Genomic DNA, 20,669 nt, shown 5'->3' on the forward strand with positions numbered 1-20,669 from the left:
AGAGTGAAATGCCAAAATTCAAACTGTTACTGGAAACGAACGCTTCAACATAGAAGAACGAAATTTGGGGAACCAAGTGGGCTTAGTGTACTGATCATTACCTGAAAGGATCATCCAGTTTGGGTGAAAAAATATTTGCTGAGATTTCTGGAGATTCGTAATTTTTGGAAGCTTGGCAACCCCTTTCAATGAAAGTGTTTCTCGCCTGTCACTGCTTAGGGCTACACCAATAGGAAACAAAACATAGAGATAGAACTTGAAACTACTTAATTGTGTCAAGTTTCAAGAAGCTAGCACAAACCGTGCTTAATTTAGAGTTCCAAATACATCTATCAATATAGGAGAAAACAGAGTGAAACACCAATATTCAAACTGTTACTGGAAATGAAAGCTGCAACATTGAAGAACGAAATTTGGGGAACAAAGTGGGCTCAGTGTACTGATCATTACCTGAAAGTATCACCCAGTTTGGGTGAAAAAATATTTGCTGAGATTTCTGTAGATTCGTAATTTTTGGAAGCTTGGCAACCCCTTTCAATGAAAGAGTTTCTCGTCTGTCACTGCTTAGGGCTACACCAATAGGAAACAAAATATAGAGATAGAACTTGAAAATACTTAATTGTGTCAAGTTTCAAGAAGGTAGCACAAACCGTGTTTGATTTAGAGTTCCAAATACATCTATCAATATAGGAGAAAACAGAGTGAAACCTAAAAATTCAAACTGTTACTGGAAACGAACGCTTCAACATAGAAGAACGAAATTTGGGGAACAAAGTGGGCTCATTGTACTGATCATTACCTGAAAGTATCACCCAGTTTGGGTGAAAAAATGTTTGCTGATATTTCTGGAAATTCGTAATTTTTGGAAGCTTGGCAACCCCTTTCAATGAAAGTGTTTCTCGCCTGTCACTGCTTGGGGCTACATCAATAGGAAACAGAACATAGAGACAGAACTTGAAACTACTTAATTGTGTCAATTTTCAAGAAAGTAGCACAACCCGTGTTTTATTTAGAGTTCCAAATACATGTATCAATATAGGAGAAAACAGAGTGAAACGCCAAAATTCAAACTGTTACTGGAAACGAATGCTTCAACACAGAAGAACGAAATTTGGGGAACCAAGTGGGCTTAGTGTACTGATCATTACCTGAAAGTATCATCCAGTTTGGGTGAAAAAATATTTGCTGTGATTTCTGGAGATTCATAATTTTTGGAAGCTTGGCAACCCCTTTCAATGAAAGTGTTTCTCGCCTGTCACTGCTTAGGGCTACATCAATAGGAAACAAAACATAGAGATAGAACTTGAAACTACTTAATTGTGTCAAGTTTCAAGAAGGTAGCACAAACCGTGTTTGATTTAGAGTTCCAAATACATCTATCAATATAGGAGAAAACAGAGTGAAACGCCAAAATTCAAACTGTTACTGGAAACGAAAGCTTCAACATTGAAGAACGAAATTTGGGGAAGAAAGTGGGCTCAGTGTACTGATCATTACCTGAAAGTATCACCCAGTTTGGGTGTAAAAATATTTGCTGAGATTTCTGGAGATTCGTAATTTTTGGAAGCTTGGCAACCCTTTCAGTGAAAGTGTTTCTCGCCTGTCACTGCTTAGGGCTACATCAATAGGAAGCAGAACATAGAGATAGAACTTGAAACTTATTAATTGTGTCAAGTTTCAAGAAGCTAGCAAAAACCGTGTTTGATTTATAGTTCCAAATACATCTATCAATATAGGAGAAACCAGAGTGAAAACTAAAAATTCAAACTGTTACTGGAAACGAAAGCTGCAACATTGAAGAACGAAATTTGGGGAACAAAGTGGGCTCAGTGTACTGATCATTACCTGAAAGTATCACCCAGTTTGGGTGAAAAAATATTTGCTGAGATTTCTGTAGATTCGTAATTTTTGGAAGGTTGGCAACCCCTTTCAATGAAAGAGTTTCTCGTCTTTCACTGCTTAGGGCTACACCAATAGGAAACAAAACATAGAGATAGAACTTGAAACTACTTAATTGTGTCAAGTTTCAAAAAGCTAGCACAAACCGTGCTTGATTTAGAGTTCCAAATACATCTATCAATATAGGAGAAAACAGAGTGAAATGCCAAAATTCAAACTGTTACTGGAAACAAACGCTTCAACATAGAAGAACGAAATTTGGGGAACCAAGTGGGCTTAGTGTACTGATCATTACCTGAAAGTATCATCCATTTTGGGTGAAAAAATGTTTGCTGAGATTTCTGGAGATTCGAAATTTTTGGATGCTTGGCAACCCCTTTCAATGAAAGTGTTTCTCGTCTGTCACTGCTTAGGGCTACAACAATAGAAAACAGAACATAGAGATAGAACTTGAAACTACTTAATTGTGTCAAGTTTCAAGAAGCTAGCACAAACCGTGCTTGATTTAGAGTTCCAAATACATCTATCAATATAGGAGAAAACAGAGTGAAACGCCAAAATTCAAACTGTTACTGGAAACGAACGCTTCAACATAGAAGAACGAAATTTGGGGAACCAAGTGGGCTTAGTGTACTGATCATTACCTGAAAGTATCATCCAGTTTGGGAGAAAAAATATTTGCTGAGATTTCTGGAGATTCGTAATTTTTGGAAGCTTGGCAACCCCTTTCAATGAAAGTGTTTCTCGCCTGTCACTGCTTAGGGCTACATCAATAGGAAACAGAACATAGAGATAAAACTTGAAACTACTTAATTGTGTCAAGTTTCAAGAAGCTAGCACAAACCGTGTTTGATATAGAGTTCCAAATACATCTATCAGTATAGGAGAAAACAGAGTGAAACCTAAAAATTCAAACTGTTACTGGAAACGAAAGCTTCAAAATTGAGGAACGAAATTTGGGGAACAAAGTGGGCTCAGTGTACTGATCATTACCTGAAAGTATCACCTAGTTTGGGTGTAAAAATATTTGCTGAGATTTCTGGAGATTCGTAATTTTTGGAAGCTTGGCAACCCCTTTCAATGAAAGTGTTTCTCGCCTGTCACTGCTTAGGGCTACATCAATAGGAAATAGAACATAGAGTTAGAACTTGAAACTACTTAATTGTGTCAAGTTTCAAGAAGCTACACAAAGCGTGTTTGATTTAGAGTTCCAAATACATCTATCGATACAGGAGAAAACAGCGTGAAACCTAAAAATTCAAACTGTTACTGGAAATGAATGCTTCAACATTGAGGAACGAAATTTGGGGAACAAAGTGGGCTCAGTGTACTGATCATTACCTGAAATTATCACCCAGTTTGGGTGTAAAAATATTTGCTGAGATTTCTGGAGATTCGTAATTTTTGGAAGCTTGGAAACCCCTTTCAATGAAAGGGTTTCTCGACTGTCACTGCTTAGGGCTACATCAATAGGAAACAGAACATAGAGATAGAACTTGAAACTACTTAATTGTGTCAAGTTTCAAGAAGCTGGCACAAACCGTGTTTGATTTAGAGTTCCAAATACATCTATCAATATAGGAGAAAAGAGAGTGAAACCTAAAAATTCAAACTGTTACTGGAAACCAAAGCTTCAACATTGAAGAAGGAAATTTGGGGAACCAAGTGGGCTCAGTGTACTGATCATTACCTGAAAGAATCATCCAGTTTGGGTGAAAAAATATTTGCTGAGATTTCTGGAGATTCGTAATTTTTGGAAGCTTGGCAACCCCTTTCAATGAAAGTGTTTCTCGTCTGTCACTGCTTAGGGCTACACCAATAGGAAACAAAATATAGAGATAGAACTTGAAACTACTTAATTGTGTCAAGTTTCCAGAAGCAAGCACAAACCGAGCTTGATTTAGAGTTCCAAATACATCTATCAATATAGGAGAAAACAGAGTGAAACCTAAAAATTCAAACTCTTACTGGAAACGAATCCTTCAACATTGAAGAACGAAATTTGGGAAACAAAGTGGGCTCCATGTACTGATCATTACCTGAGAGTATCATCCAGTTTGGGTGAAAAAATATTTGCTGAGATTTGTGGAGATTCGTAATTTTTGGAATCTTGGCAACCCCTTTCAATGAAAGTGTTTCTCGCCTGTCACTGCTTAGGGCTACATCAATAGGAAACAAAATATAGAGATAGAACTTGAAACTACTTAATTGTGTTAAGTTTCAAGAAGCTAGCACAAACCGTGCTTGATTTAGAGTTCCAAATACATCTATCAATATAGGAGAAAACAGAGTGAAACCTAAAAATTCAAACTGTTACTGGAAACGAAAGCTTCAACATTGAAGAACGAAATTTTGGGAACAAAGTGGGCTCAGTGTACTGATCATTACCTGAAAGTATCACCCAGTTTGGGTGTAAAAATATTTGCTGAGATTTCTGGAGATTCGTAATTTTTGGAAGCTTGGCAACCCCTTTCAATGAAAGTGTTTCTCAACTGTCACTGCTTAGGGCTACACCAATAGGAAACAAAATATAGAGATAGAACTTGAAACTATTTAATTGTGTCAAGTTTCAAGAAGCTAGCACAAACCGTGTTTGATTTAGAGTTCCAAATACATCTATCAATATAGGAGAAAACAGAGTGAAACACCAAAATTCAAACTGATACTGGAAACGAACGCTTCAACATAGAAGAACGAAATTTGGGGAACAAAGTGGGCTCAGTGTACTGATCATTATCTGAAAGTATCATACAGTTTGGGTGAAAAAATATTTGCTGAGATTTGTGGAGATTCGTAATTTTTGGAATCTTGGCAACCCCTTTCAATGAAAGTGTTTCTCGCCTGTCACTGCTTAAGGCTACGTCAATAGGAAACAGAACATAGAGTTAGAACTTGAACCTACTTAATTGTGTCAAGTTTCAAGAAGCTCGCACAAACCCAGCTTGATTTAGTGTTCCAAATACATCTATCAATATAGGAGAAAACAGAGTGAAACGCCAAAATTCAAACTGTTACTGGAAACGAACGCTTCAACATAGAAGAACGAAATTTGGGGAACCAAGTGGGCTTAGTGTTCTGATCATTACCTGAAAGTATCGTCCAGTTTGGGTGTAAAAATGTTTGCTGAGATTTCTGGAGATTCGTAATTTTTGGACGCTTGGCAACCCCTTTCAATGAAAGTGTTTCTCGTCTGTCACTGCTTAGGACTACACCAATAGGAAACAAAATATAGAGATAGAACTTGAAACTACTTAATTGTGTCAAGTTTCAAGAAGCTAGCAAAAACGGTGCTTGATTTAGAGTTCCAAATACATCTATCAATATAGGAGAAAACAGAGTGAAACACCAAAATTCAAACTGATACTGGAAACGAACGCTTCAACATAGAAGAATGAAATTTGGGGAACAAAGGGGCTGAGTGTACTGATCATTACCTAAAGTATCATCCAGTTTGGGTGTAAATATATTTGCTGAGATTTCTGGAGATTCGTAATTTTTGGAAGCTTGGCAACCCCTTTCAATGAAAGTGTTTCTCGCCTGTCACTGCTTAGGGCTACATCAATAGGAAACAGAACATAGAGATAGAACTTGTAACTACTTAATTTTGTCAAGTTTCAAGAAGCTAGCACAAACCGTGCTTGATTTAGAGTTCCAAATACATCTATCAATATAGGAGAAAACAGAGTGAAACGCCAAAATTCAAACTATTACTGGAAACGAACGCTTCAACATAGAAGAACGAAATTTGGGGAACCAAGTGGGCTCAGTGTACTGATCATTACCTGAAAGTATCATCCAGTTTGGGTGTAAAAATATTTTGAGATTTCTGGAGTTTCGTAATTTTTGGAAGCTTGGCAACCCCTTTCAATGAATGTGTTTCTCGCCTGTCACTGCTTAGGGCTACATCAATAGGAAACAGAACATAGAGTTAGAACTTGAAACTACTTAATTGTGTCAAGTTTCAAGAAGCTAGCACAAACCGTGCTTGATTTAGAGTTCCAAATACATCTATCAATATAGGAGAAAACAGAGTGAAATGCCAAAATTCAAACTGTTACTGGAAACAAACGCTTCAACATAGAAGAACGAAATTTGGGGAACAAAGTGGGCTCAGTGTACTGATCATTACCTGAAAGTATCACCCAGTTTGGGTGAAAAAATATTTGCTGAGATTTCTGTAGATTCGTAATTTTTGGAAGCTTGGCAACCCCTTTCAATGAAAGAGTTTCTCGTCTGTCACTGCTTAGGGCTACACCAATAGGAAACAAAACATAGAGATAGAACTTGAAACTACTTAATTGTGTCAAGTTTCAAAAAGCTAGCACAAACCGTGCTTGATTTAGAGTTCCAAATACATCTATCAATATAGGAGAAAACAGAGTGAAATGCCAAAATTCAAACTGTTACTGGAAACAAACGCTTCAACATAGAAGAACGAAATTTGGGGAACCAAGTGGGCTTAGTGTACTGATCATTACCTGAAAGGATCATCCAGTTTGGGTGAAAAAATATTTGCTGATATTTCTGGAGATTCGTAATTTTTGGAAGCTTGGCAACCCCTTTCAATGAAAGTGTATCTCGCCTGTCACTGCTTAGGGCTACATCAATAGGAAACAGAACATAGAGATAGAACTTGAAACTACTTAATTGTGTCAAGTTTCAAGAAGCTAGCACAAACCGTGCTTGATTTAGAGTTCCAAATACATCTATCAATATAGGAGAAAACAGAGTGAAACCTAAAAATTCAAACTGTTACTGGAAACGAACGCTTCAACATAGAAGAACGAAATTTGGGGAACCAAGTGGGCTTAGTGTACTGATCATTATCTGAGAGTATCACCCAGTTTGGGTGTAAAAATATTTGCTGAGATTTCTGGAGATTCGTAATTTTTGGAAGCTTGGCAACCATTTCAATGAAAGTGTTTCTCGCCTGTCACTGCTTAGGGCTACATCAATAGGAAACAGAACATAGAGATAGAACTTGAAACTTATTAATTGTGTCAAGTTTCAAGAAGCTAGCAAAAACCGTGTTTGATTTATAGTTCCAAATACATCTATCAATATAGGAGAAAACAGAGTGAAAACTAAAAATTCAAACTGTTACTGGCAACGAAAGCTGCAACATTGAAGAACGAAATTTGGGGAACAATGTGGGCTCATTGTACTGATCATTACCTGAAAGTATCACCCAGTTTGGGTGAAAAAATGTTTGCTGATATTTCTGGAGATTCGTAATTTTTGTAAGCTTGGCAACCCCTTTCAATGAAAGTGTTTCTCGCCTGTCACTGCTTGGGGCTACATCAATAGGAAACAGAACATAGAGACAGAACTTGAAACTACTTAATTGTGTCAATTTTCAAGAAAGTAGCACAACCCGTGTTTGAATTAGAGTTCCAAATACATGTATCAATATAGGAGAAAACAGAGTGAAACGCCAAAATTCAAACTGTTACTGGAAACGAACGCTTCAACACAGAAGAACGAAATTTGGGGAACCAAGTGGGCTTAGTGTACTGATCATTACCTGAAAGTATCATCCAGTTTGGGTGTAAAAATATTTGCTGAGATTTCTGGAGATTCGTAATTTTTGGAAGCTTGGCAACCCCTTTCAATGAAAGTGTTTCTCGCCTGTCACTGCTTAGGGCTACATCAATAGGAAACAGAACATAGAGATAGAACTTGAAACTACTTAATTGTGTCAAGTTTCAAGAAGGTAGCACAAACCGTGTTTGATTTAGAGTTCCAAATACATCTATCAATATAGGAGAAAACAGAGTGAAACGCCAAAATTCAAACTGTTACTGGAAACGAAAGCTTCAACATTGAAGAACGAAATTTGGGGAAGAAAGTGGGCTCAGTGTACTGATCATTACCTGAAAGTATCACCCAGTTTGGGTGTAAAAATATTTGCTGAGATTTCTGGAGATTCGTAATTTTTGGAAGCTTGGCAACCCTTTCAGTGAAAGTGTTTCTCGCCTGTCACTGCTTAGGGCTACATCAATAGGAAGCAGAACATAGAGATAGAACTTGAAACTTATTAATTGTGTCAAGTTTCAAGAAGCTAGCAAAAACCGTGTTTGATTTATAGTTCCAAATACATCTATCAATATAGGAGAAACCAGAGTGAAAACTAAAAATTCAAACTGTTACTGGAAACGAAAGCTGCAACATTGAAGAACGAAATTTGGGGAACAAAGTGGGCTCAGTGTACTGATCATTACCTGAAAGTATCACCCAGTTTGGGTGAAAAAATATTTGCTGAGATTTCTGTAGATTCGTAATTTTTGGAAGGTTGGCAACCCCTTTCAATGAAAGAGTTTCTCGTCTGTCACTGCTTAGGGCTACACCAATAGGAAACAAAACATAGAGATAGAACTTGAAACTACTTAATTGTGTCAAGTTTCAAGAAGCTAGCACAAACCGTGCTTGATTTAGAGTTCCAAATACATCTATCAATATAGGAGAAAACAGAGTGAAACCTAAAAATTCAAACTGTTACTGGAAACGAAAGCTTCAACATTGAAGAACGAAATTTTGGGAACAAAGTGGGCTCAGTGTACTGGTCATTACCTGAAAGTATCACCCAGTTTGGGTGTAAAAATATTTGCTGAGATTTCTGGAGATTCGTAATTTTTGGAAGCTGGCAACCCCTTTCAATGAAAGTGTTTCTCAACTGTCACTGCTTAGGGCTACACCAATAGGAAACAAAATATAGAGATAGAACTTGAAACTATTTAATTGTGTCAAGTTTCAAGAAGCTAGCACAAACCGTGTTTGATTTAGAGTTCCAAATACATCTATCAATATAGGAGAAAACAGAGTGAAACTCCAAAATTCAAACTGATACTGGAAACGAACGCTTCAACATAGAAGAACGAAATTTGGGGAACAAAGTGGGCTCAGTGTACTGATCATTATCTGAAAGTATCATACAGTTTGGGTGTAAATATATTTGCTGAGATTTCTGGAGATTCGTAATTTTTGGAAGCTTGGCAACCCCTTTCAATGAAAGTGTTTCTCGCCTTTCACTGCTTAAGGCTACGTCAATAGGAAACAGAACATAGAGTTAGAACTTGAACCTACTTAATTGTGTCAAGTTTCAAGAAGCTAGCACAAACCGTGCTTGATTTAGAGTTCCAAATACATCTATCAATATAGGAGAAAACAGAGTGAAATGCCAAAATTCAAACTGTTACTGGAAACAAACGCTTCAACATAGAAGAACGAAATTTGGGGAACAAAGTGGGCTCAGTGTACTGATCATTACCTGAAAGTATCACCCAGTTTGGGTGAAAAAATATTTGCTGAGATTTCTGTAGATTCGTAATTTTTGGAAGCTTGGCAACCCCTTTCAATGAAAGAGTTTCTCGTCTGTCACTGCTTAGGGCTACACCAATAGGAAACAAAACATAGAGAATGAACTTGAAACTACTTAATTGTGTCAAGTTTCAAAAAGCTAGCACAAACCGTGCTTGATTTAGAGTTCCAAATACATCTATCAATATAGGAGAAAACAGAGTGAAATGCCAAAATTCAAACTGTTACTGGACACAAACGCTTCAACATAGAAGAACGAAATTTGGGGAACCAAGTGGGCTTAGTGTACTGATCATTACCTGAAAGGATCATCCAGTTTGGGTGAAAAAATATTTGCTGATATTTCTGGAGATTCGTAATTTTTGGAAGCTTGGCAACCCCTTTCAATGAAAGTGTATCTCGCCTGTCACTGCTTAGGGCTACATCAATAGGAAACAGAACATAGAGATAGAACTTGAAACTACATAATTGTGTCAAGTTTCAAGAAGCTAGCACAAACCTTGCTTGATTTAGAGTTCCAAATACATCTATCAATATAGGAGAAAACAGAGTGAAACCTAAAAATTCAAACTGTTACTGGAAACGAACGCTTCAACATAGAAGAACGAAATTTGGGGAACCAAGTGGGCTTAGTGTACTGATCATTATCTGAGAGTATCACCCAGTTTGGGTGTAAAAATATTTGCTGAGATTTCTGGAGATTCGTAATTTTTGGAAGCTTGGCAACCATTTCAATGAAAGTGTTTCTCGCCTGTCACTGCTTAGGGCTACATCAATAGGAAACAGAACATAGAGATAGAACTTGAAACTTATTAATTGTGTCAAGTTTCAAGAAGCTAGCAAAAACCGTGTTTGATTTATAGTTCCAAATACATCTATCAATATAGGAGAAAACAGAGTGAAAACTAAAAATTCAAAGTGTTACTGGCAACGAAAGCTGCAACATTGAAGAACGAAATTTGGGGAACAATGTGGGCTCATTGTACTGATCATTACCTGAAAGTATCACCCAGTTTGGGTGAAAAAATGTTTGCTGATATTTCTGGAGATTCGTAATTTTTGTAAGCTTGGCAACCCCTTTCAATGAAAGTGTTTCTCGCCTGTCACTGCTTGGGGCTACATCAATAGGAAACAGAACATAGAGACAGAACTTGAAACTACTTAATTGTGTCAATTTTCAAGAAAGTAGCACAACCCGTGTTTGAATTAGAGTTCCAAATACATGTATCAATATAGGAGAAAACAGAGTGAAACGCCAAAATTCAAACTGTTACTGGAAACGAACGCTTCAACACAGAAGAACGAAATTTGGGGAACCAAGTGGGCTTAGTGTACTGATCATTACCTGAAAGTATCATCCAGTTTGGGTGTAAAAATATTTGCTGAGATTTCTGGAGATTCGTAATTTTTGGAAGCTTGGCAACCCCTTTCAATGAAAGTGTTTCTCGCCTGTCACTGCTTAGGGCTACATCAATAGGAAACAGAACATAGAGATAGAACTTGAAACTACTTAATTGTGTCAAGTTTCAAGAAGGTAGCACAAACCGTGTTTGATTTAGAGTTCCAAATACATCTATCAATATAGGAGAAAACAGAGTGAAACGCCAAAATTCAAACTGTTACTGGAAACGAAAGCTTCAACATTGAAGAACGAAATTTGGGGAAGAAAGTGGGCTCAGTGTACTGATCATTACCTGAAAGTATCACCCAGTTTGGGTGTAAAAATATTTGCTGAGATTTCTGGAGATTCGTAATTTTTGGAAGCTTGGCAACCCTTTCAGTGAAAGTGTTTCTCGCCTGTCACTGCTTAGGGCTACATCAATAGGAAGCAGAACATAGAGATAGAACTTGAAACTTATTAATTGTGTCAAGTTTCAAGAAGCTAGCAAAAACCGTGTTTGATTTATAGTTCCAAATACATCTATCAATATAGGAGAAACCAGAGTGAAAACTAAAAATTCAAACTGTTACTGGAAACGAAAGCTGCAACATTGAAGAACGAAATTTGGGGAACAAAGTGGGCTCAGTGTACTGATCATTACCTGAAAGTATCACCCAGTTTGGGTGAAAAAATATTTGCTGAGATTTCTGTAGATTCGTAATTTTTGGAAGGTTGGCAACCCCTTTCAATGAAAGAGTTTCTCGTCTGTCACTGCTTAGGGCTACACCAATAGGAAACAAAACATAGAGATAGAACTTGAAACTACTTAATTGTGTCAAGTTTCAAGAAGCTAGCACAAACCGTGCTTGATTTAGAGTTCCAAATACATCTATCAATATAGGAGAAAACAGAGTGAAACCTAAAAATTCAAACTGTTACTGGAAACGAAAGCTTCAACATTGAAGAACGAAATTTTGGGAACAAAGTGGGCTCAGTGTACTGGTCATTACCTGAAAGTATCACCCAGTTTGGGTGTAAAAATATTTGCTGAGATTTCTGGAGATTCGTAATTTTTGGAAGCTGGCAACCCCTTTCAATGAAAGTGTTTCTCAACTGTCACTGCTTAGGGCTACACCAATAGGAAACAAAATATAGAGATAGAACTTGAAACTATTTAATTGTGTCAAGTTTCAAGAAGCTAGCACAAACCGTGTTTGATTTAGAGTTCCAAATACATCTATCAATATAGGAGAAAACAGAGTGAAACTCCAAAATTCAAACTGATACTGGAAACGAACGCTTCAACATAGAAGAACGAAATTTGGGGAACAAAGTGGGCTCAGTGTACTGATCATTATCTGAAAGTATCATACAGTTTGGGTGTAAATATATTTGCTGAGATTTCTGGAGATTCGTAATTTTTGGAAGCTTGGCAACCCCTTTCAATGAAAGTGTTTCTCGCCTGTCACTGCTTAAGGCTACGTCAATAGGAAACAGAACATAGAGTTAGAACTTGAACCTACTTAATTGTGTCAAGTTTCAAGAAGCTCGCACAAACCCAGCTTGATTTAGTGTTCCAAATACATCTATCAATATAGGAGAAAACAGAGTGAAACGCCAAAATTCAAACTGTTACTGGAAACGAACGCTTCAACATAGAAGAACGAAATTTGGGGAACCAAGTGGGCTTAGTGTACTGATCATTACCTGAAAGGATCATCCAGTTTGGGTGAAAAAATATTTGCTGATATTTCTGGAGATTCGTAATTTTTGGAAGCTTGGCAACCCCTTTCAATGAAAGTGTATCTCGCCTGTCACTGCTTAGGGCTACATCAATAGGAAACAGAACATAGAGATAGAACTTGAAACTACATAATTGTGTCAAGTTTCAAGAAGCTAGCACAAACCGTGCTTGATTTAGAGTTCCAAATACATCTATCAATATAGGAGAAAACAGAGTGAAACCTAAAAATTCAAACTGTTACTGGAAACGAACGCTTCAACATAGAAGAACGAAATTTGGGGAACCAAGTGGGCTTAGTGTACTGATCATTATCTGAGAGTATCACCCAGTTTGGGTGTAAAAATATTTGCTGAGATTTCTGGAGATTCGTAATTTTTGGAAGCTTGGCAACCATTTCAATGAAAGTGTTTCTCGCCTGTCACTGCTTAGGGCTACATCAATAGGAAACAGAACATAGAGATAGAACTTGAAACTTATTAATTGTGTCAAGTTTCAAGAAGCTAGCAAAAACCGTGTTTGATTTATAGTTCCAAATACATCTATCAATATAGGAGAAAACAGAGTGAAAACTAAAAATTCAAACTGTTACTGGCAACGAAAGCTGCAACATTGAAGAACGAAATTTGGGGAACAATGTGGGCTCATTGTACTGATCATTACCTGAAAGTATCACCCAGTTTGGGTGAAAAAATGTTTGCTGATATTTCTGGAGATTCGTAATTTTTGTAAGCTTGGCAACCCCTTTCAATGAAAGTGTTTCTCGCCTGTCACTGCTTGGGGCTACATCAATAGGAAACAGAACATAGAGACAGAACTTGAAACTACTTAATTGTGTCAATTTTCAAGAAAGTAGCACAACCCGTGTTTGAATTAGAGTTCCAAATACATGTATCAATATAGGAGAAAACAGAGTGAAACGCCAAAATTCAAACTGTTACTGGAAACGAACGCTTCAACACAGAAGAACGAAATTTGGGGAACCAAGTGGGCTTAGTGTACTGATCATTACCTGAAAGTATCATCCAGTTTGGGTGTAAAAATATTTGCTGAGATTTCTGGAGATTCGTAATTTTTGGAAGCTTGGCAACCCCTTTCAATGAAAGTGTTTCTCGCCTGTCACTGCTTAGGGCTACATCAATAGGAAACAGAACATAGAGATAGAACTTGAAACTACTTAATTGTGTCAAGTTTCAAGAAGGTAGCACAAACCGTGTTTGATTTAGAGTTCCAAATACATCTATCAATATAGGAGAAAACAGAGTGAAACGCCAAAATTCAAACTGTTACTGGAAACGAAAGCTTCAACATTGAAGAACGAAATTTGGGGAAGAAAGTGGGCTCAGTGTACTGATCATTACCTGAAAGTATCACCCAGTTTGGGTGTAAAAATATTTGCTGAGATTTCTGGAGATTCGTAATTTTTGGAAGCTTGGCAACCCTTTCAGTGAAAGTGTTTCTCGCCTGTCACTGCTTAGGGCTACATCAATAGGAAGCAGAACATAGAGATAGAACTTGAAACTTATTAATTGTGTCAAGTTTCAAGAAGCTAGCAAAAACCGTGTTTGATTTATAGTTCCAAATACATCTATCAATATAGGAGAAACCAGAGTGAAAACTAAAAATTCAAACTGTTACTGGAAACGAAAGCTGCAACATTGAAGAACGAAATTTGGGGAACAAAGTGGGCTCAGTGTACTGATCATTACCTGAAAGTATCACCCAGTTTGGGTGAAAAAATATTTGCTGAGATTTCTGTAGATTCGTAATTTTTGGAAGGTTGGCAACCCCTTTCAATGAAAGAGTTTCTCGTCTGTCACTGCTTAGGGCTACACCAATAGGAAACAAAACATAGAGATAGAACTTGAAACTACTTAATTGTGTCAAGTTTCAAGAAGCTAGCACAAACCGTGCTTGATTTAGAGTTCCAAATACACCTATCAATATAGGAGAAAACAGAGTGAAACCTAAAAATTCAAACTGTTACTGGAAACGAAAGCTTCAACATTGAAGAACGAAATTTTGGGAACAAAGTGGGCTCAGTGTACTGGTCATTACCTGAAAGTATCACCCAGTTTGGGTGTAAAAATATTTGCTGAGATTTCTGGAGATTCGTAATTTTTGGAAGCTGGCAACCCCTTTCAATGAAAGTGTTTCTCAACTGTCACTGCTTAGGGCTACACCAATAGGAAACAAAATATAGAGATAGAACTTGAAACTATTTAATTGTGTCAAGTTTCAAGAAGCTAGCACAAACCGTGTTTGATTTAGAGTTCCAAATACATCTATCAATATAGGAGAAAACAGAGTGAAACTCCAAAATTCAAACTGATACTGGAAACGAACGCTTCAACATAGAAGAACGAAATTTGGGGAACAAAGTGGGCTCAGTGTACTGATCATTATCTGAAAGTATCATACAGTTTGGGTGTAAATATATTTGCTGAGATTTCTGGAGATTCGTAATTTTTGGAAGCTTGGCAACCCCTTTCAATGAAAGTGTTTCTCGCCTTTCACTGCTTAAGGCTACGTCAATAGGAAACAGAACATAGAGTTAGAACTTGAACCTACTTAATTGTGTCAAGTTTCAAGAAGCTCGCACAAACCCAGCTTGATTTAGTGTTCCAAATACATCTATCAATATAGGAGAAAACAGAGTGAAACGCCAAAATTCAAACTGTTACTGGAAACGAACGCTTCAACATAGAAGAACGAAATTTGGGGAACCAAGTGGGCTTAGTGTACTGATCATTACCTGAAAGTATCGTCCAGTTTGGGTGTAAAAATGTTTGCTGAGATTTCTGGAGATTCGTAATTTTTGGACGCTTGGCAACCCCTTTCAATGAAAGTGTTTCTCGTCTGTCACTGCTTAGGACTACACCAATAGGAAACAAAATATAGAGATAGAACTTGAAACTACTTAATTGTGTCAAGTTTCAAGAAGCTAGCAAAAACGGTACTTGATTTAGAGTTCCAAATACATCTATCAATATAGGAGAAAACAGAGTGAAACACCAAAATTCAAACTGATACTGGAAACGAACGGTTCAACATAGAAGAACGAAATTTGGGGAACAAAGGGGCTGAGTGTACTGATCATTACCTAAAGTATCATCCAGTTTGGGTGTAAATATATTTGCTGAGATTTCTGGAGATTCGTAATTTTTGGAAGCTTGGCAACCCCTTTCAATGAAAGTGTTTCTCGCCTGTCACTGCTTAGGGCTACATCAATAGGAAACAGAACATAGAGATAGAACTTGTAACTACTTAATTTTGTCAAGTTTCAAGAAGCTAGCACAAACCGTGCTTGATTTAGAGTTCCAAATACATCTATCAATATAGGAGAAAACAGAGTGAAACACCAAAATTCAAACTATTACTGGAAACGAACGCTTCAACATAGAAGAACGAAATTTGGGGAACCAAGTGGGCTCAGTGTACTGATCATTACCTGAAAGTATCATCCAGTTTGGGTGAAAAAATATTTGCTGATATTTCTGTAGATGCGTAATTTTTGGAAGCTTGGCAACCCCTTTCAATGAAAGTGTTTCTCGTCTGTCACTGCATAGGGCTACACCAATAGGAAAAAACATATAGAGATAGAACTTGAAACTACTTAATTGTGTAAAGTTTCAAGAAGCTAGCACAAACCGTGCTTGATTTAGAGTTCCAAATACATCTATCAATATAGGAGAAAACAGAGTGAAACACCAAAATTCAAACTGATACTGGAAACGAACGCTTCAACATAGAAGAATGAAATTTGGGGAACCAAGTGGGCTCAGTGTACTAATCATTACCTAAGAGTATCATCCAGTTTGGGTGAAAAAATATTTGCTGAGATTTCTGGAGATTCGTAATTTTTGGAGGCTTGGCAACCCCTTTCAATGAAAGTGTTTCTCGCCTGTCACTGCTTAGGGCTACACCAATAGGAAACAAAATACAGAGATAGAACTTGAAACTACTTAATTGTGTCAAGTTTCAAGAAGCTAGCACAAACCTTGTTTGATTTAGAGTTCCAAATACATCTATCAATATAGGAGAAAACTGAATGAAACACCAAAATTGAAACTGATACTGAAACGAAAGCTTCAACATTAAAGAACGAAATTTGGGGAACAAAGTGGGCTCAGTGTACTGATCATACATGAAAGTATCATCCAGTTTGGGTGTAAAAATATTTTGAGATTTCTGGAGTTTCGTAATTTTTGGAAGCTTGGCAACCCCTTTCAATGAAAGTGTTTCTCGCCTGTCACTGCTTAGGGCTACATCAATAGGAAACAGAACATAGAGATAGAACTTGAAACTAATTAATTGTGTCAAGTTTCAAGAAGCTAGCACAAACCGTGTTTGATTTAGAGTTCCAAATACATCTATCAATATAGGAGAAAACAGAGTGAAACGCCAAAATTCAAACTGTTATTGGAAACGAACGCTTCAACATAGAAAAACGAAATTTGGGGAACCAAGTGGGCTTATTGTACTGATCATTACCTGAAAGTATCATCCAGTTTGGGTTAAAAAATATTTGCTGAGATTTCTGGAGATTCGTAATTTTTGGAAGCTTGGCAACCCCTTTCAATGAAAGTGTTACTCGTCTGTCACTGCTTAGGGCTACACCAATAGGAAACAAAATACAGAGATAGAACTTGAAACTACTTAATTGTGTCAAGATTCAGGAAGCTAGCACAAACCGTGTTTGATTTAGAGTTCCAAATACATCTATCAATATAGGAGAAAACTGAGTGAAACACCAAAATTGAAACTGATACTGAAACGAAAGCTTCAACATTGAAGAACGAAATTTGGGGAACAAAGTGGGCTCAGTGTACTGATCATACATGAAAGTATCATCCAGTTTGGGTGTAAAAATATTTTGAGATTTCTGGAGTTTCGTAATTTTTGGAAGCTTGGCAACCCCTTTCAATGAATGTGTTTCTCGCCTGTCACTTCTTAAGGCTACGTCAATAGGAAACAGAACATAGAGTTAGAACTTGAACCTACTTAATTGTGTCAAGTTTCAAGAAGCTCGCACAAACCCAGCTTGATTTAGTGTTCCAAATACATCTATCAATATAGGAGAAAACAGAGTGAAACGCCAAAATTCAAACTGTTACTGGAAACGAACGCTTCAACATAGAAGAACGAAATTTGGGGAACCAAGTGGGCTTAGTGTACTGATCATTACCTGAAAGTATCGTCCAGTTTGGGTGTAAAAATGTTTGCTGAGATTTCTGGAGATTCGTAATTTTTGGACGCTTGGCAACCCCTTTCAATGAAAGTGTTTCTCGCCTGTCACTGCTTAGGACTACACCAATAGGAAACAAAATATAGAGATAGAACTTGAAACTACTTAATTGTGTCAAGTTTCAAGAAGCTAGCAAAAACGGTGCTTGATTTAGAGTTCCAAATACATCTATCAATATAGGAGAAAACAGAGTGAAACACCAAAATTCAAACTGATACTGGAAACGAACGCTTCAACATAGAAGAACGAAATTTGGGGAACAAAGGGGCTGAGTGTACTGATCATTACCTAAAGTATCATCCAGTTTGGGTGTAAATATATTTGCTGAGATTTCTGGAGATTCGTAATTTTTGGAAGCTTGGCAACCCCTTTCAATGAAAGTGTTTCTCGCCTGTCACTGCTTAGGGCTACATCAATAGGAAACAGAACATAGAGATAGAACTTGTAACTACTTAATTTTGTCAAGTTTCAAGAAGCTAGCACAAACCGTGCTTGATTTAGAGTTCCAAATACATTTATCAATATAGGAGAAAACAGAGTGAAACGCCAAAATTCAAACTATTACTGGAAACGAACGCTTCAACATAGAAGAACGAAATTTGGGGAACCAAGTGGGCTCAGTGTACTGATCATTACCTGAAAGTATCATCCAGTTTGGGTGAAAAAAATATTTGCTGATATTTCTGTAGATGCGTAATTTTTGGAAGCTTGGCAACCCCTTTCAATGAAAGTGTTTCTCGTCTGTCACTGCATAGGGCTACACCAATAGGAAAAAACATATAGAGATAGAACTTGAAACTACTTAATTGTGTAAAGTTTCAAGAAGCTAGCGCACACCGTGCTTGATTTAGAGTTCCAAATACATCTATCAATATAGGAGAAAACAGAGTGAAACACCAAAATTCAAACTGATACTGGAAACGAACGCTTCAACATAGAAGAACGAAATTTGGGGAACAAAGTGGGCTCAGTGTAATGATCATTACCTGAAAGTATCATACAGTTTGGGTGTAAAAATATTTGCTGAGATTTCTGGAGATTCGTAATTTTTGGAAGCTTGGCAACCCCTTTCAATGAAAGTGTTTCTCAACTGTCACTGCTTAGGGCTACACCAATAGGAAACAAAATATAGAGATAGAACTTGAAACTAATTAATTGTGTCAAGTTTCAAGAAGCTAGCACAAACCGTGTTTGATTTAGAGTTCCAAATACATCTATCAATATAGGAGAAAACTGAGTGAAACACCAAAATTCAAACTGATACTGGAAACGAACGCTTCAACATAGAAGAATGAAATTTGGGGAACCAAGTGGGCTCAGTGTACTAATCATTACCTAAGAGTATCATCCAGTTTGGGTGAAAAAATATTTGCTGAGATTTCTGGAGATTCGTAATTTTTGGAGGCTTGGCAACCCCTTTCAATGAAAGTGTTTCTCGCCTGTCACTGCTTAGGGCTACACCAATAGGAAACAAAATACAGAGATAGAACTTGAAACTACTTAATTGTGTCAAGTTTCAAGAAGCTAGCACAAACCGTGTTTGATTTAGAGTTCCAAATACATCTATCAATATAGGAGAAAACTGAATGAAACACCAAAATTGAAACTGATACTGAAACGAAAGCTTCAACATTAAAGAACGAAATTTAAGGAACAAAGTGGGCTCAGTGTGCTGATCATACATGAAAGTATCATCCAGTTTGGGTGTAAAAATATTTTGAGATTTCTGGAGTTTCGTAATTTTTGGAAGCTTGGCAACCCCTTTCAATGAAAGTGTTTCTCGCCTGTCACTGCTTAGGGCTACATCAATAGGAAACAGAACATAGAGATAGAACTTGAAACTAATTAATTGTGTCAAGTTTCAAGAAGCTAGCACAAACCGTGTTTGATTTAGAGTTCCAAATACATCTATCAATATAGGAGAAAACAGAGTGAAACGCCAAAATTCAAACTGTTATTGGAAACGAACGCTTCAACATAGAAAAACGAAATTTGGGGAACCAAGTGGGCTTATTGTACTGATCATTACCTGAAAGTATCATCCAGTTTGGGTTAAAAAATATTTGCTGAGATTTCTGGAGATTCGTAATTTTTGGAAGCTTGGCAACCCCTTTCAATGAAAGTGTTTCTCGCCTGTCACTGCTTAGGGCTACATCAATAGGAAATAGAACATAGAGTTAGAACTTGAAACTACTTAATTGTGTCAAGTTTCAAGAAGCTAGCACAAACCGTGCTTGATTTAGAGTTCCAAATATATCTATCAATATAGGAGAAAACAGAGTGAAACACCAAAATTCAAACTGTTACTGTAAACGAACGCTTCAACACAGAAGAACGAAATTTGGGGAACCAAGTGGGCTTAGTGTACTGATCAATACCTGAAAGTATCATCCAGTTTAAGTGAAAAAATATTTGCAGATTTCTGGGGATTCGTTATTTTTGGAACCTTGGCAACCCCTTTCAATGAAAGTGTTTCTCGTCTGTCACTGCTTAGGGCTACATCAATAGGAAAAAAAATATAGAGATAGAACTTAAAACTACTTAATTGTGTCCAGTTTCAAGAAGCTAGCACAAACCGTGCTTGATTTAGAGTTCCAAATACATCTATCAATATAGGAGAAAACAGAGTGAAACCTAAAAATTCAAACTGTTACTGGAAACGAAAGCTTCAACATTGAAGATCGAAATTTGGGGAACAAAGTTGGCTCAGTGTACTGATCATTACCTGAAAGTATCACCCAGTTTGAGTGTAAAAATATTCGCTGAGATTTCTGGAGATTCTTAATTTTTGGAAGCTTGGCAACCCCTTTCAATGAAAGTGTTTCTCGTCTGTCACTGCTTAGGGCTACACCAATAGGAAACAAAATATAGAGATAGAACTTGAAACTACTTAATTGTGTCAAGTTTCAAGAAGCTAGCACAAACCGTGTTTGATTTAGAGTTCCAAATACATCTATCGATATAGGAGAAAACAGAGTGAAACCTAAAAATTTAAACCGTTACTGGAAACGAAATCTTCAACATTGAAGATCGAAATTTGGAGAACAACGTGGGCTCAGTGTACTGATCATTACCTTAAAGTA

The sequence above is a fragment of the Spermophilus citellus genome (assembly GCF_964194105.1).
Source record: "Spermophilus citellus genome assembly, chromosome: 13".
NCBI classification, from domain to species: domain Eukaryota; kingdom Metazoa; phylum Chordata; class Mammalia; order Rodentia; family Sciuridae; genus Spermophilus; species Spermophilus citellus.